This window comes from Oryx dammah, unplaced genomic scaffold, assembly GCF_014754425.2.
Source record: "Oryx dammah isolate SB20612 unplaced genomic scaffold, SCBI_Odam_1.1 HiC_scaffold_18, whole genome shotgun sequence".
In the NCBI taxonomy this organism is placed as follows: domain Eukaryota; kingdom Metazoa; phylum Chordata; class Mammalia; order Artiodactyla; family Bovidae; genus Oryx; species Oryx dammah.
Window position 1 is genome coordinate 52,214,188 of NW_024070202.1, and position 15,550 is coordinate 52,229,737.

At 40.6% G+C, this 15,550-nt stretch overlaps 1 pseudogene; it reads left to right on the forward strand.

Annotated features, from left to right (window-relative positions):
• Positions 1-10,842: 10,842 nt before the first annotated feature.
• On the forward strand, positions 10,843-11,579 carry LOC120878212 (annotated as a pseudogene).
• The last annotated feature ends 3,971 nt before the right edge of the window (positions 11,580-15,550 follow it).

The window sequence follows — 15,550 nt, forward strand, 5'->3', positions numbered from 1 at the left end:
AGATATTCTAACAAAGGGGAGGGTGTGTGTGTGTGTCAGGATCAGTAGTGCCTGTGTGTGTGTGTTTAGCCACTCAGTCGTGTCCAACTCTTTGCAACCCCATAGGCTATAGCCCACCAGGCTCCTCTGTCCATGGGATTCTTCAGGCAAGAATATTGGAGTGGTTTGCCATGCCCTCCTCCAGGGGATCTTCCCAACCCAGGGATGGAACCTAGGTCTCTCACATCCATCTGAGCCACCAGGGAAGCACAAGAATACTGGAGTAGGTGGCCTATCCCTTCTCCAGGGGAACTTCCTGACCCAGGAATTGAACAGAGGTCACCTGCATCGCAGGCGGATTCTTTACCAGCTGAGCTACCCGGAAACCCTGTGTAGTGCCTAGTCTACCTCTAATAATTGCTGAAAGATTACCGTTCCTCTAACTCTTCCTGTTACCAAGTCTAAGTTCATTCTGCTCCCTACACGGTAGGCCAATAAATTTGAGAAACTAGGGGTTAAGACAAGGAAGGGACTTTATTCAGGGAGCCAACTAACAGAGAAGATAGCAGGCTAGTGCCTCAAAATAACCATCTTGCCGGGGTCTGGATGCCAGGTTCTTTTACAGAGTCAGAGAGAAAGAAGTAAAGAGGAACTAAAATCAAAAGGCAGAAAAGAGAGAGAGGCAGTGGGGAAGTACAGTTCACGGGTCTTCAGTCTTGCAAAACAACTCCAGGGAATGGCCAGCCTTTGGAAGAGGTGTGTTAATCTCTTCTATTCACAGGTGGGCAGGGTCAGATTATCTATGAATTTAACAAAGGCACTTTAGTTTCAGGCAGAGGGGCAGCGTCCTTTGAAGCAAGCCCTCATGTATGATTATAATAACAAAAGCAATGAAAAGCAAGTCAAACAGTTTCCAAAATGGAGTCAGAATTGGCTTCTTCTTTGCAGCAGGGTCAGAACTGGCTTCTTCTCTAAAACACTCCTTCGTAAATGTTGGCTGCAAAGCAGTTGAGTTTTGTTCTATGGAAAAATGTGGAAGCTGTTTCCCAGCTATTGTTACCCAGTCTTCAGCTGCGATGAGTAATCTTGACTGTGAAAAAAAGTCAACAGGAACAGGGAGACAGCATGTCCTGCATTCCAGCAAGGAATGGACTTTGTGGGGAGGCCTGAGTGAATGCTTAACTAGAACTTAAAGAAGGGAAAGCAGCCTTCCTGGAGATTCCACCCCAAAGTCAGCATAGCACATAGAATCATAATGATCAGTGAAATGTTGTCAAGGCCAAAATGAATTCCTAATGAGAGGAAAAACCACAAATTCTTCAATAACCTGCCCCAACAAGAAGCTGGCACCACAGAGAAACAGATCATATTCTGGTTATAATAGCTGACTTAGATACTAGGCTGCATCCAACTTTATGAGATATAAAGAAAAGATGAAGTATGACATTGTTAGCAGAGTACAAGATTGAAATGAATAATCACGTTTAAAAAAAATATTTTTTCTTTGATACCCACACAGATAATTTTAGGCTTAGAGGCAGGTTAATAACTTCTCTAAATCATTGACTAGGAAAAAAAAAAAGGGTAAATGGAGACTCATTTGCCGCCCCCCCACCTTTTTTTTAAATAAGAAGCTGTCTTAAAGGTCAGCTCATGCATTCAGTGTTACTGTATCGAGAGCTAAAGGATAGATCATCAAACCAGCCATCTTTGAAATGGAAAAACTGAAGTTTAAAGGCAAGAAAATTATCTTAAGGAGTTTTGTGGGGCAATGAAACATTTTAAAGTTGGTAAATAACTATGGTACCTGTTAACAGCATATGGGGTATGGGATTCTTAAGTAGTGCAGTGAGGGCCTGCTCATGGCAAGACTGTGAAGTTCATTGCTTTTTATGTTCTCTCACCTCCTTCTCTTGGCCTCCTAAACCCCTTAGCTCAGCTTCCTCTTCCCATCCTTACCTGCCTGGGTCCTCTTCATATTCTCAGCTGGCTTCATCTGATTCCTACTCCAGGATTAGGAGTCTAAAGTTTGACCACTTATAGTGATAAGAAGGTTTGAAAATGCAGTCATCTTTCTAAGGTTTCTTAACACACAGAAAGTTGAGACTGCCCGAATGTGCCTTTGTTGATGAATTCAAAAATAATATAGCTTGGATTATAATAAGGATTATCACTAGGTGTGATATAAAAACAATTTAATAACCAGTATGCAGAGCCACCAAGGAGTCATTCCAGGCCTGGTCCCAGCTCTGGAGCTGTGCATTAGTGTCCTGCTGGCTAGCTGCTGGCTCACTAGGAGTTGGGGCCCTTGGGAGAAGGACAAGAGGGGAGGGAGTACATTTTAGAGCAGTGACTATTTATACACAAGTACATGAATGCCAGTATTTTTACAGCCTGTATTTCCGTTGAGTATTTACCCTGTTTTCACCACCACTACCTCTCATACCGTTCCCTGTTCACCCTCATACGCCAGAGCCCATTGAGGCCTTCTCTCCTTACCTGCTGTAACTTCTTCTACACCTTTCATTTTATACATGGAAAAAAATCGCTTTCTAGAGAAGTTTTTGCTTCATTACCCAGTCCCTTCCTGTTCCTGTGCTGGTTTGAAGGCCTCCCTGGAATCTTCCTGTTTGAGTCTTTTCATTTTGACTCTTTTAAATGATTTTTTTCTATTTATTTTCTTTAAAAAAAAAAAAGACAACTATTTCTACATCTTAAAAATCTGATCAAGATGGCTAAGAAAATATTCTTTTTATACTGTTTCTTTAAATTAGCTTTCCTTTCTTTATTTGTAAAATGAAAAATATAATTGGCATCTACCCAAGAGGGGTGCCATGAACATTCAATAAGGTGATGCACTTAAAAGCACTGAGGATATTGCCTAAATCATAACAGATGCTAGGGTTCAGGAGGCAAATTTCAGCCCACAGATTCAGGATTGGAATAAATATATTTTCTTTTGCAATATTTCTTTTGTAAAATAGTTCAACCATCTAAGATCTACCAAATAGTATAATGAATACCTACCATCAGCTTGATGAAATAATTTTGTTTTGTCTGGTTTGATTCAGATTTTTAAAAGTAGAAAACATAGATTATTGAAGTCCTTTGTGAGATAAAACTTTTTCTTTTTTAAATAACTGAACTTAATTTCTTTTACAAACCCCCATTCCTTCAGGTGGCAGAAACTTCATCTCAATCAGTTCCTAGTTTCTTCCATTTTGTTAAGATTATATTGCATATAAATTCCAGGGGCTTATTGCCAAGGACTGTCAGGGTGGGTCTGTGGAGGAGAGTCTCTTCCTTAGTTTTACATCTTGGATCTGCTGATGGTACATCATCTTGTCAGTCCTCAGTAACTGGTATGTTGGGGATGCTGCTATAATGTCCTTCATGCTCATTCAATATGACTGTTAGGGCTAAAGACACTTTTTGATATTTCTTTCCTTTTCTTGGGGCTCTGTGCAAGTCTGATAAATCTGAGTGGGCAGGCCTGATACAGCATCATGGAGCCTCATATGGTGAATGTGGAGAACGGAATAAATGCCCTGCCACTGTGCAGGGGAACTACTGGGAAGGAAGTACTCAGAGGGCCCTACTCAAGCAGGTGGCACACGTACCTCTGCTTTTAGACCCTCCCTCATCTGGGTCAATGCTAGAGATGCACGTGTGTCAAAAATTACTTTGCTTATTTTCCTAACTTATTCTCCCTTGACCAGGAAGTCTTGCTCATATATCATTCAACAGTTCTTTCTCGTGCCCTAAATTCCCCCAAGACCAAGGCTTTTGGAATCAAGAGAAACCTTCTCTCTTCATCTCCGCTTTTCTGTTGTAATAATCTTTCCCTAGGTTTGGTGGGTAGTGGAGGAGGGGAAGGCTCCGTGGGCATCCAGAAAAGAACAAATGTATCAAGAGTGTCGTCATTCACTAGCTTTCCTCCTTCCCTTGGGATTTAGATATGAGTAGTCAGGAGGTATAAATCCCTAGTTACAAGATGAGAGTAATAGAGATCTGATGTACAATGTGATAAATATAATTTATATTGCTATATGTTATATATGAAAATTGTTGAAAGAGTAAATCCTAAGGGCTCTCATCAGAAAGAAAAATTTTTCACCCCCCCATTTCTTTAATTTTGTATCTATATTAAATGATCAATGTTTACTAAACTTTGGGATGGGCTTCCCTTGTAGCTCAGCTGGTAAAGACTATACCTAAAATTCAGGAGACCTGGGTACATTCCCTGGATTTGGAAGATCCTCTGGAGAAGGGAAAGGTAGAGAATTCCATAGACTGTATAGTCCATGGGGTTGCAAAGAGTCCAGCCCAACTGAGTGACTTTTACTTTCAAACTTTGGGATAATCATTTCACGATCTATATAAGTCAAATCATTATGCTATATACCTTAAATTTATATAGTGCTGTATATCAACTATATCTTAATAAAACTGGAAGAAAAAATAATCCTGGAGAGATATTGTTAGTAACATCTAAGATTTATTTAGATCTGTCTAGTCAAAGCTATGGTTTTCCAGTAGTCATGTATGGATGTAAGAGTTGGACTATAAAGAAAGCTGAGCACTGAAGAATTGATGCTTTTGAATTGTGGTGTTAGAGAAGACTCTTGAGAGTCCCTTGGACTGCAAGGAGATCCAACCAGACCATCCTAAAGGAAATCAGTCCTGAATATTCATTGGAAGGACGGATGCTGAAGTTGAAACTCCAATAGTTTGGCCACCTGATGGGAAGAACTAACTGACTCATTTGAAAAGACCCTGATGCTGGGAAAGAGTGAATGTAGAAGGGGATGACAGAGGATGAGATAGTTGGATGATATCACCAACTCAATAGACATGAGATTGAGCAAGCTCCGAGAGTTGGTGATGAACAGGGAAGCCTGGCATGCTGCAGTCCATGGGGTCACAAGGAGTCAAACACAACTGAGCCACTGAACTGAACTGAGAATCTATCTGGTCTTTTTGAATTATACAAAATCCTTAAATTCCAAATATATAATTTATATAAAAGCTTGGTGGAAGAAAACCCATTTATTTTCACAGATTTATGGGTTGGTTTGGCTGGGTCCCAGCTGGTCTAGGTTCGGGTGGCTGGGGCACCTCTGCTTCCCACTGCAGGTCTGTGCTGGCTCTGCTCTGTATGCCTCTCAGCCTCCTTGGACCAGCAAGTTAGTCAGGGCAGCTTCTTCTCTGGCTCAAGAAGTAACAGAGGCACAAGAGTCAGATAAAATATGCAAGACTTCGAGACGTCTAAACTTGGAGATGACATGCTGACGCTTCTATCCTGTTCTGTTGGCCATGGCAAGTCACCCAAAGTCAAGGGACTGGCAAATAAATCCCAAGATGAGGCCAAGGCAAGGATGTGAATGCAGCAAGTTGTGAGGAGCCCAAATCTACATCAACTGTGTGTTAGAGACTGGATTTTGGCTTTCAGTTTTTCAAGTCTTAATCGAATTTCTGAGATATACCTTCTCAGTTCAGTTCAGTTCAGTCACTCAGTCATGTTTGACTCTTTGCGACCCCATGGACGGCAGCATGCCAGGCTTCCCTGTCCATCACCAACTCCTGGAGCTTGCTCAAACTCATGTCCATCGAGTCCGTGCCATCCAACCATCTCATCCTCTGTTGTCCCCTTCTTCTCCTGCCTTCAATCTTTCCCAGCATCAGGGTCTTTTCCAATGAGTCAGCTCTTCACAGAAGGGGCCCAAAGTATTGGAGTTTCAGCTTCAACATCAGTCCTTCCAATGAACACCCAGGACTGATCTCCTTTAGGATGGACTGGTTGAATCTCCTTGCAGTCCAAGGGACTCTCAAGAGTCTTTTCTAACACCTCAGTTCAAAAGCATCAATTCTATATACCTTTGCTTCTTTTATTTCATTCTCAGAAAGCTTTATGTATTATTTTAAAAATCTATTACACCATTTGTAACAACAATAACAAAATCTCTTCATCTTAAATGAAGATTTTTTATGCGAAGATTCTTAAATATTGTTGACTGAAAAATATAGTCACAACCTGGAAGTAGAGTTATATTATTTGGTGGGAATGTTTAGGACTCCAAGCCCAGGAGACGGCATTTCAGTAGCTCTGAGAAAACTGCTCCAAGGACGCAGGAGGGGAAGTCAGGTTATATACAAGTTTGCAGCAGAGGGAGCAGGCAGTCTGAACATCAAAGAGATCAGGTATCAAGTTAAGGAACTTAGCTTATGTATATGGGTAGATGAAAGGCTCTGGGCTCACTGAATTCATTCCTTTCATATACACCTCAGCTATCTGGGGCCAATCCTTGTTCACCTTGCTTCTTGCATTCCCTCAGCAACTCAGCAGTCAGCATGGGGGGTTACAGTATCCATGGATCGAAGTTTTGGGAACCATCACTTACATTTGGAAGCCAGAAATTACTGATGGCTGTGACATTTCTTATTTATTAATATGGCCAGAGATATTTTCATTTCACAATATGATGCTTGACAGAGGGCCTCAGATCGAGGGGCCCAGCAGGTCACAAGGCACATTCTCTTGCCTTAAAGCAGAATATGATTTTCAAGGCAGCTAAGAGTCTACCTTACCTTCAAAAAATTAGACCATCTTATTGTCATCGTCATTATTTTTCCTCTGGCCTTAGAACTCAATATGATGAAACATGATTTTTCTTTGAAAAAGCAGCAAAATTTTGTCTCTAAGAGTAGGTATTCAAAATTTAAAGGTTTGTTTTTTCTTTTATCAGTCAATTTTTCCTTGAAATTTTTCCCCATAAATTACATTAAAAGCAAAATCATATTACAATCTGATTTGTCAGCATATAGGTAAATTTAAATATTGAGAAAATACTGTCAGGAGAATGTGTAATTTCCTTGGTTCTATCTTGCTGCAACAAAGATTTGAAACAGTGGACCAGTGTTACAGCTCAGTTACAGCTCAGACTTTTATTCAGCAAACAAGTTCAGTTCAGTTCAGTCGCTCAATCGTGTCCCACTCTTTGCGACCCCATGGACTGCAGCATGCCAGGCCTCCCTATCCATCACCAACTCTCGGAGTTTACTCAAACTCATGTCCATTGAGTCGGTGATGCCATCCAACTATCTCATCCTCTGTCATCCCCTTCTCCTCCTGCCTTCAATCTTTCCCAGCATCAGGGTCTTTTCAAATGAGTCAGTTAGTTCTTCCCATCAGGTGGCCAAACTATTGGAGTTTCAACTTCAGCATCAGTCCTTCCAATGAATATTCAGGACTGATTTCCTTTAGGATGGACTGGTTGATCTCCTTGCAGTCCAAGGGACTCTCAAGAGTCTTCTCTAACACCACAGTTAAGCATCAATTCTTCAGCACTCAGCTTTCTTTATAGTTCAACTCTCACATCCATACATGACTACTGGGAAAACCATAGCCTTGGATAGTACAACCGTGAGGCGTGAGGGCTGGCTGACCCCAAAGGAGAGGCCTCAATCTGTCTTGGCTTCCTCTTTTTATACGTTTTGTTTCCTCCCTGCTGAGCCTGCCCTATGCAAACTGGGCTAGCCAGAAGTGGTGTGTTTGTTTCACCTAAGGTTCTCACTCTAGTCCTCAGATTTTCTTTTGTTCCATTTTCCCAGGCTTTTACCTTTCTTTGTCTTTTAGCCACCACCATTTTGGACTCCTTTTCCCTATTCTAACTACCTGACAGTACTAAATGTAAGCAAACACAAATCACATTGAGTTTTCTTTTTTTTTTAATGCTTAAAATCCATTTAAAATGCCGGTTCAGCTCATCATTTCATCATGATGCCATATAAGGAATCAAACTAACTGCTATGAAATTGAGGGATCTGCCTACCTTGACTGTTTAATAATTGGATTATAATAGCCCTACTAAAATCATCCTTCTAGCTTTCATTAAAGAGAGGAAAATCTTAGTGCAAACACTGACATAATTAAGGAGTAATACTCTTAGAAAGTGTGAGAAGAAATGTAAAAAATACTTGGCTCATTTTTTTTCATCTAGGTAGATTTATATCAATATAAAATTAATGATAATAGCAATCCTAGCTAATCCAAGATTGGGATTGTTTAATAGCAGGCTTAAGCATAGCAATTTTTCAGAAAAATTTCGGTCAAGGTGTGAGCCAGATTACTATATTATATCTAGTTGAGAGAAGTAGAATATTTAGACATGTGGACAATGACTACATTTCCTCCTATTCAAGTGAAACAAAATTCTGATCACCCTTTAGGAAGATGGAAACTCCATAAATCTTATTCAGTGTGTGACCAACTCTCAGAAAACCTAATAAGACAACAAAATGTAGTATAGTATGATTTAATATAATGTCATATATACCTGAGATATTTGGCATTTCATAGTATACTAGTATACTTATACTATATATGGTATACTTAAACAGCATATGAGAATATTTTATTTTAACAAATAATTTAATTTTTTATTTAGGTTATAATGAAATGATAAAGAATAAAATGATAGTAGTGCCTAAATATTACCATTAATTTATAAGGAGATATACACAGTAGATCTTCTGTTTTTTTCTTAAGTTAATGTAAATATTTGGGAGGAGTCCTTTACAAAAGCCCTTTGTTTTGTAACCAATCCATCTGGCTTAGTCAGAGCTCCATTATTTAACAAAGGAAACTCTCTTTCCTTTTGGCCCTTTCCCTAGTAAATAAACTATTTACCAGGAGTTGCTTTTACCTGGGGGGAATTTATGTCTACAGCCACTCCCTGTGAGGCAATGATGCTTAATCATAAAATATTTCACTCTTAAAAAGTGCATATCAGTTCATATCGACCATTTATTAAGTGGTCTGGTCTTCACAGAGAACTTCCTTTTACTTACATATTGAGGTTTTTTTCTTTTTCTTTTTTTTTAAACCAATTCCAGAGAAAATTTGGGACTGTAACATCAGCTTTTGTATATACTGGAGGATAGGTTTAATTCTGCACTGCTGACTTTTCTGTCGATTAATTTACCTTACTTCAGAGGGAATGTGAATGTGTTTTAAAGCTGGTATTGTTACCGAGTGTGAGCTTGCTCTGCTTGCCACAGGACAGGCCAATGAATCCGAGAGATGAGGTGTTGAGGCAAGGAAGAGACTTGAAGATGGCAGGCTAGCGCCTCAAAATACCATCTTGTAGGAGTCTGGATGCCAGCTTCTTTTGTAGAGTTAGAGGAAAATCAATGAGGAACTAAAGTCAAAAGGTACAATAGAGGGGGAGAGCAGTGGGGAAGTAAAGTGCAAAGGTCTTCAGTCTTGCAAAACATCTTCAAAGCAACGGTCAGCCTTTGGAAAGGGTGTGTTAACCTCTTCTATTTGCAGGTGGGTAGGGACAAATTATAAGTGCCAGAAGGCACTGGCGACCCACTCCAGTACTCTTGCCTGGAAAATCCCATGGACAGAGGAGCCTGGTAGGCTGCAGTCCAGGGGGTCGCTAAGAGTTGGACATGACTGAGCAACTTCACTTTCACTTTCCACTTTTATGAATTGGAGAAGGAAATGGCAACCCACTCCAGTGTTCTTGCCTGGTGAATCCTAGGGATGGGGGAGCCTGGTGGGCTGCCGTCTATGGGGTCTCACAGAGTCGGACACGACTGATGTGACTTAACAGCAGCAGGGACAAATTATTTATCTGAGCTGAACAAAGGCACTTTCACTTACAGTCAAGCAGAGGGGCAGGGTCCTCTGAGGCAAGCTATTAAGTATGATTATAATCAAATCCCTTGTGACTCAGCAGGTAAAGAATCCCCTGCAACATGGGAGAACTGGGTTTGATCCCTGGATTGGGAAGATCCCCTGGAGAAGGGAAAGGCTACCCATTCCAGTATTCTGGCCTGAAGAATATTTTTTCCAGGGCTTCCCTGATAGCTCAGTTGGTAAAGAATCCCCCTGCAATGCAGGAGACCCCAGTTTGATTCCTGGGTCGGGAAGATCCACTGAAGGGATAAGTTACCCACTCCAGTATTCTTGGGCTTTCCTTATGGCTCAGCTGTTAAAGAATCCGCCTGCAATGCGGGAGACCTGGGTTCAGTCCCTGGGTTGGGAAGATCCTCTGGAGAAGGGAAAGGCTACCCACTCCAGTATTCTGGCCTGGAGAATTCCAAAGGGGTCACAAAGAGTTGGACATGACTGAGTGACTTTCATAATAACAAAAGCAATGAAAAACAAATCAAACATTTTCCAACATGGAGTCAGAATTGGCTTCCTCCCTGCAATAGTATGGGGGGTTATAGGTATGGGACAGACTGTAGAATCTTCTCAGAGGGCCAAGTTATGTCTCTTTCAATGATTCTTTCCTCTGACTGAAAGCTACTTTATTTTCACCTCTCCTCCATGTCTTACTCAAGTTAGTGACTAGGATCTTGCTACTCAAAAGGACCTGCAGCATCCAGGTACAAATCTGAATCTCAGGTCCAATTTCCAGATTTACTGAGACAGAATCTGCTTTTTAACAAGATATCCAGGCTATTCATGTGCACATTAAACTTTGAAAAGCAGTGATCTAGGGGAAACTTGAAAATGCTGATTTTCTCAACGTGTTTTAAAAGGCAGAATTTGGGCAGCGAGATGCACGTTGGTGAGTATGTGGGTGTGTATGAGATTGGGCCAGTGAAGCTGGTGGCCTTGGCACGTGATATCAAGCGGGCTCTGTTGCTCGGCGGCTCTGTCTCTCTGTCAGTGGGTGCCATATTGTTGGACTTAGCCAGTCACATGCTAATCGGTTCCGATTTCACCTTTCTGTTCCAGCTGCTTATGTATATGAAGCTGCTCAACGAGGTGGGATAGGAGCCTCTAACTCCAGCAATAGGACAAATATTTGGGGGCAGCAAGTGTGTCAGCTTCCTGGTCTGTTTTGTTATGCTCAGCACATTGTGAACATCTATGGGAAGTATAGGTTGTTCACAGGCTTAACTCCAAGACTGTTCAGAAATCCTTGGAACTGTGGTCCATGATAAAGTTTTACAGAATTACCAGAAGTGTAACAAGGTTGAGGAGTCAGGATCTGGAAGCATAGAGAAAGAAGTTTCATCTTCCTTTGACAGAGTTATCAAGGAGACAACTTGAGAGAGTGCGTTGTGCTCTTTGCTCTCATCGCACATCCCTTTCACATGATCACTCTGAGATCGATGGTACAATTCATTGGGAGAGAATCCAGGTATTATGGATTTTGTGACTCCTAGTCATTGTCTACCAGGAAGAGGGCATCCTAGGGTTTTTGCAGATCTTGTTCCTCACCTCCTAGGTGGCATCATCTCTTTGTGGCTCTGTACTCACTGGTCTCCTCACCAGTGTCCATGCGTTGGACAGTGGAGTTTCCACCATGAATGAAATGAAGAGTTGGTTCCTAGTTTTCACATGATTTGTTGCCAGTATATTTACATATTCCTTTATGCTTGTCTCTAGTCTTATGACTGTCAACAACTGTGGACTTGCTCATGGATGCCCTCCTTACCCCCTAATATATACTTCTTATTTATATGGCTGGTGCATGCTACAAAAAAGGGGATATATTAGCCAAGAAATAACGTGTCTTTTCCAGAAGTTCCCCTTTGGGAAGACTTATTGTTGTGATCCAAGAATGGTAATTTGAAGATGTGGGGCAAGGACAGCGACGTTTCTATAGTCCCAGATGCACAGAAATATGGGAGAGAATGTTGATTTCTATAAAGCGAGGCATATTTTTTTAATAATCAGTCAATCTTGAGAAAATGAATAAAAATGGCAGACATTATGTCAGCAAATAAACTAAAAAGCCAAAAGAAAAAAAAAGTCCTCTCCTGAATAAGAACCATGAATGAAGAAAAACCTTCAAAAATATGTACATAGAAGAGCCTGTACATCATAATGGAAAGAGCAATAGAAAGGCATCCTGGATGACTTAACAGGGAATCCCAGCTCCGAAAAGGAAGTGACATACTGTTAGAGAAATATTTGTAAGCAAATTGAAGGAAACATCATTTAAGGGGGAGCCCAACAGGCTACATTTGCCAAGTTGCTTGCAGGGAACTGGCAGTTCTTTCCATTTCTATAAACTGAAGTCTTCTTGGAATGTGAAATCAAGAATTATAAACAGCCAAGATGAGGTTTTTTGTTGCTGTTGGTTGATTTTATTTTATTTTTCTGCTTGTTTGTTTATGGTTTTTGCTACAAAAATAGTTGAACTGTTTTAAGTTCTCCCATTTTGTGCTAAGTTGCTTAGTCGTGTCTGACTCTTTGTGACCCTATGGACTGTAGCTCACCAGGCTCCCCTGTCCATGGGATTCTCCAGGCAGAATATTGGAGTGGGTTGCCATGCGCTCCTCCTGGGGGTCTTCCCAATCCAGGGATCAAACCTGTGTCTCTTATCAAATCTTGCATTGGCAGATGGGTTCTTTACTGCTAGCACCACCTGGGAAGCCAAAGTTCTCCCATTAGCCTGACCCAAGAGGTATTGACTGTGACAAGAGGTGAAGCAAACCAATCTTTAACTTTACAAGAAGGCAGAGCAGTTTCTTAGGGAAGGCTTCAAGGTAGCCCAAACTCATCCTGCACTAGAAGTGTATGGGCCAACTTCATAGAAGATTTTAAGACTGGGAGGACTTTCCCTTTCCAATTCTGAATATTTCTTCAACTCTAAGAATCATGAAATTATGGAAATCTTTATGTGAATCCCTAGTTCATCATGCATGATAGAGACTGCCTGCATCTGATCTGTCTCATCATTCCCGAAGTTCTTTTAGGAAAAATATTTTAAGATCTTTTTGCCATTTCCCCTTGTTGAATATAGTTAGGATCACAATTCTTTTTGTGTGTGTCTACTCCAGTGAAATTATCACTTAGGATGACTTCACTTAGACTTTCTCTCAGAAAAAAGATAGTTTAATAAAGGAATTTTTGTACAATATTTCTCATCTTTTAGGTGGCTCTTTAATCACCTTTAGACTTAATAATGCCAACAACTGTCTCTTTTTCAGGGGTCTGTTTTCAAATTTATGATCATCATAGGATCTTCCTCTTGTCTAAATAAAGTATATATAAATAATTCAGTTAATTGCTCACTTGTTTTTTCTACATGATGAAAAAGTTTTTTGGTGTTTTGTTTCCAATGTTTTGATCATGGCTCTCCCTCACCCCTTCTGCCCTCTTCATGGCCCCTTCATGCAGAGGATCCCATGAAATTGATTGACTATGCTAGATGCTCTGAGATGATTTTAATTTAGTTTATATTACAAACCCCTAAATAATGTGTGCTATTCCTGTGACTGCCTCAACAAGGTCATATCTAAACTGGAGAGGAAGGCTTGCTTGTATCTTATGCTTCTTTTTCTTATATATTCCAGTGACTTTTATGTATTCCATGATGTTCCATTTTCCATATTGCTGCCTATTTTGATATTGACTTTGTGAGGAAATATGTGTGTAATCTTAATCAGTGATTAAGTGACTGAACTCCATTGTCAGATTCTCTTGGTTTAAATTTTGACTTCCGTGTGATCTAGGGAAAATTGTTCAACTTAAGTGCGTCAGTTTTCTCATCTGAAAAATGATAATAGACTCATATTATAGAGTTATTGTGCAAATTAAATAAATGCCCATGAATGAATACTCAGTCACTTCCATGAAATTCTCCAAGCAAGAATACTGGAGGAGGTTGCCATGCTCTCTCCCAGGGGATCTTCCTGACCCAGGGATTGAACCCACATCTCTTCCATCTCCTGCATTGGCAGGGGGATTCATTACCATTGAGCCATCTGAGAAAGTGTAAGTCGCTCAGTTGTGTCCAACTCTGTGATCCCATGGACTGTAGTCTGCAAGCCACTGGGAAGCCCCAAATAACTTCCAGCAGGTAATAAATGCTCAACAAATGGAACTATTATTTGTACCAGAAATCAGACTTCTCCCATTGTTGTAATGTATGAAGGATTCCATCCAGTTTCCTTCTCCGTAAAAGAAACATGTTATCCTTGCCACCTGCCTCCCTGGGAAATGGTGTTTATCCCTGCAGCTTTCCAAATGTCTCCTTGTTTCACTGTCCCAGTTAGCTGAGCCAGCCTTTGGCTGGAACTTATATGCGATTCAGTTAGACACAGGTCCTGCCTCCTGCCCTTTTCTCCCCTTTTGTTACTGGCAGGTGCTTGATGACAAGTTACTCAGAGGCAGGGAGAGAAAAGAATGCTCCAAAGATGACCTGTGGCTCCTATCTCTTCCTGGTCCATTTATGTCTGGGAGAAATATTTGCCCTTGGTTACATGCTCTTTCCCACTATGAGTCATGTCTCTTCCTTTCTTCATTCTCCACCCCTACCTTTTCCTATAATGGCAAAACGACTTCTCCAGCTGTGCAGCCAAGCCAAATGACAAACACGTCCAAGTGCAGGCAGATAGGTGTCTGTCCTATTTTTGGATAAATGTTGAAGTGGTGTCCTCTGATTTCTCTGACTGCTGCCTGGTCTTTGCCACAGATACACGGCAACAGTCAAAAGCACAGAGAGGTGAGGTGGAAGCAAGACAGATGGTCGCAAGTTGTAGTACAGTTTTCGTTTTAACTTTTGCCACTGTCTTTAGGGCACAGGGTTCTAGGAGAGCCCTCATGCCCCCTACAGGGCCCTTTTCATTTAAGATGACATAAGTAACTTTCCTTTATGGTCTTAGCTGACTTTAGCTCCTTCCACTCAGTTCAGTTTCCTTTGACCCAATTCCATTGACTAGGGCTTTGAACAGAGGTTTCCAGAAACAAATCTGTGAAGGGTGAAGATTGTGTCATTGGAACCTCCTGTTTTCCCTTCTCTGTCTTGATTTTCTCTTTGGTGGCGTGTCTTTTAATCAGTGTTGGATGCTCTCAAGTGTCACCCCACTCAAGGCCCTCCTGCTCAGGTCCCTTACATAGCTTTCAGCGTTCTTCTTTTCAGATCATCCATTCACATTGAAGTAATGGATGTCTACTAATAGACTGAAATGTTACCTCACCCACAGCTACCTTTCATTTAAACAAGCATCACAGTGTAAAGTTTCAGAGGTGGCAGTTCAGATATAGTTTGAAGAAAGAAGCTGAAGAGTGGGTACAAAAATGATTTAAAAATAAAACAGGGTGCATTCTTTTGCTCATCTGGCTATTTGGGGGTTAACAGGGAGGAGAAATTGGGAAGATTAGATATGGAAGCCCAAACTATTTTTATTCCTAAGAAGTATAACCTGAATATTTAGTATATCCTTATCCTTTGCTCCATCCTGCTTCAAATCCTTCTCTTGTCCTCTCTGTATACATATATACCTTGAATGAAGGAAATATACCAAATTCTGATCTATGATAAGTTGCAGTAGTCTAAATTTTTCATCACAGTACTACCAATTTTTTATCTTAAAGTAATATGTAACCATGTAAAAATTCTTTAAACTCTTGTTATCTTAAGTAAACATTCAAAAATGATAAGATTGCAAGCTACAGAAACCAAGCTATTACTTATGTGATTTCTCCACTATGCTATTTAATTTGTCCTGGATTCAAATGAGACAGTGTATGAGACTGTGTTTTCTAAAATGTAAAATTCTATAAAAATAATATTTTAGTATTATAGATTTCAAA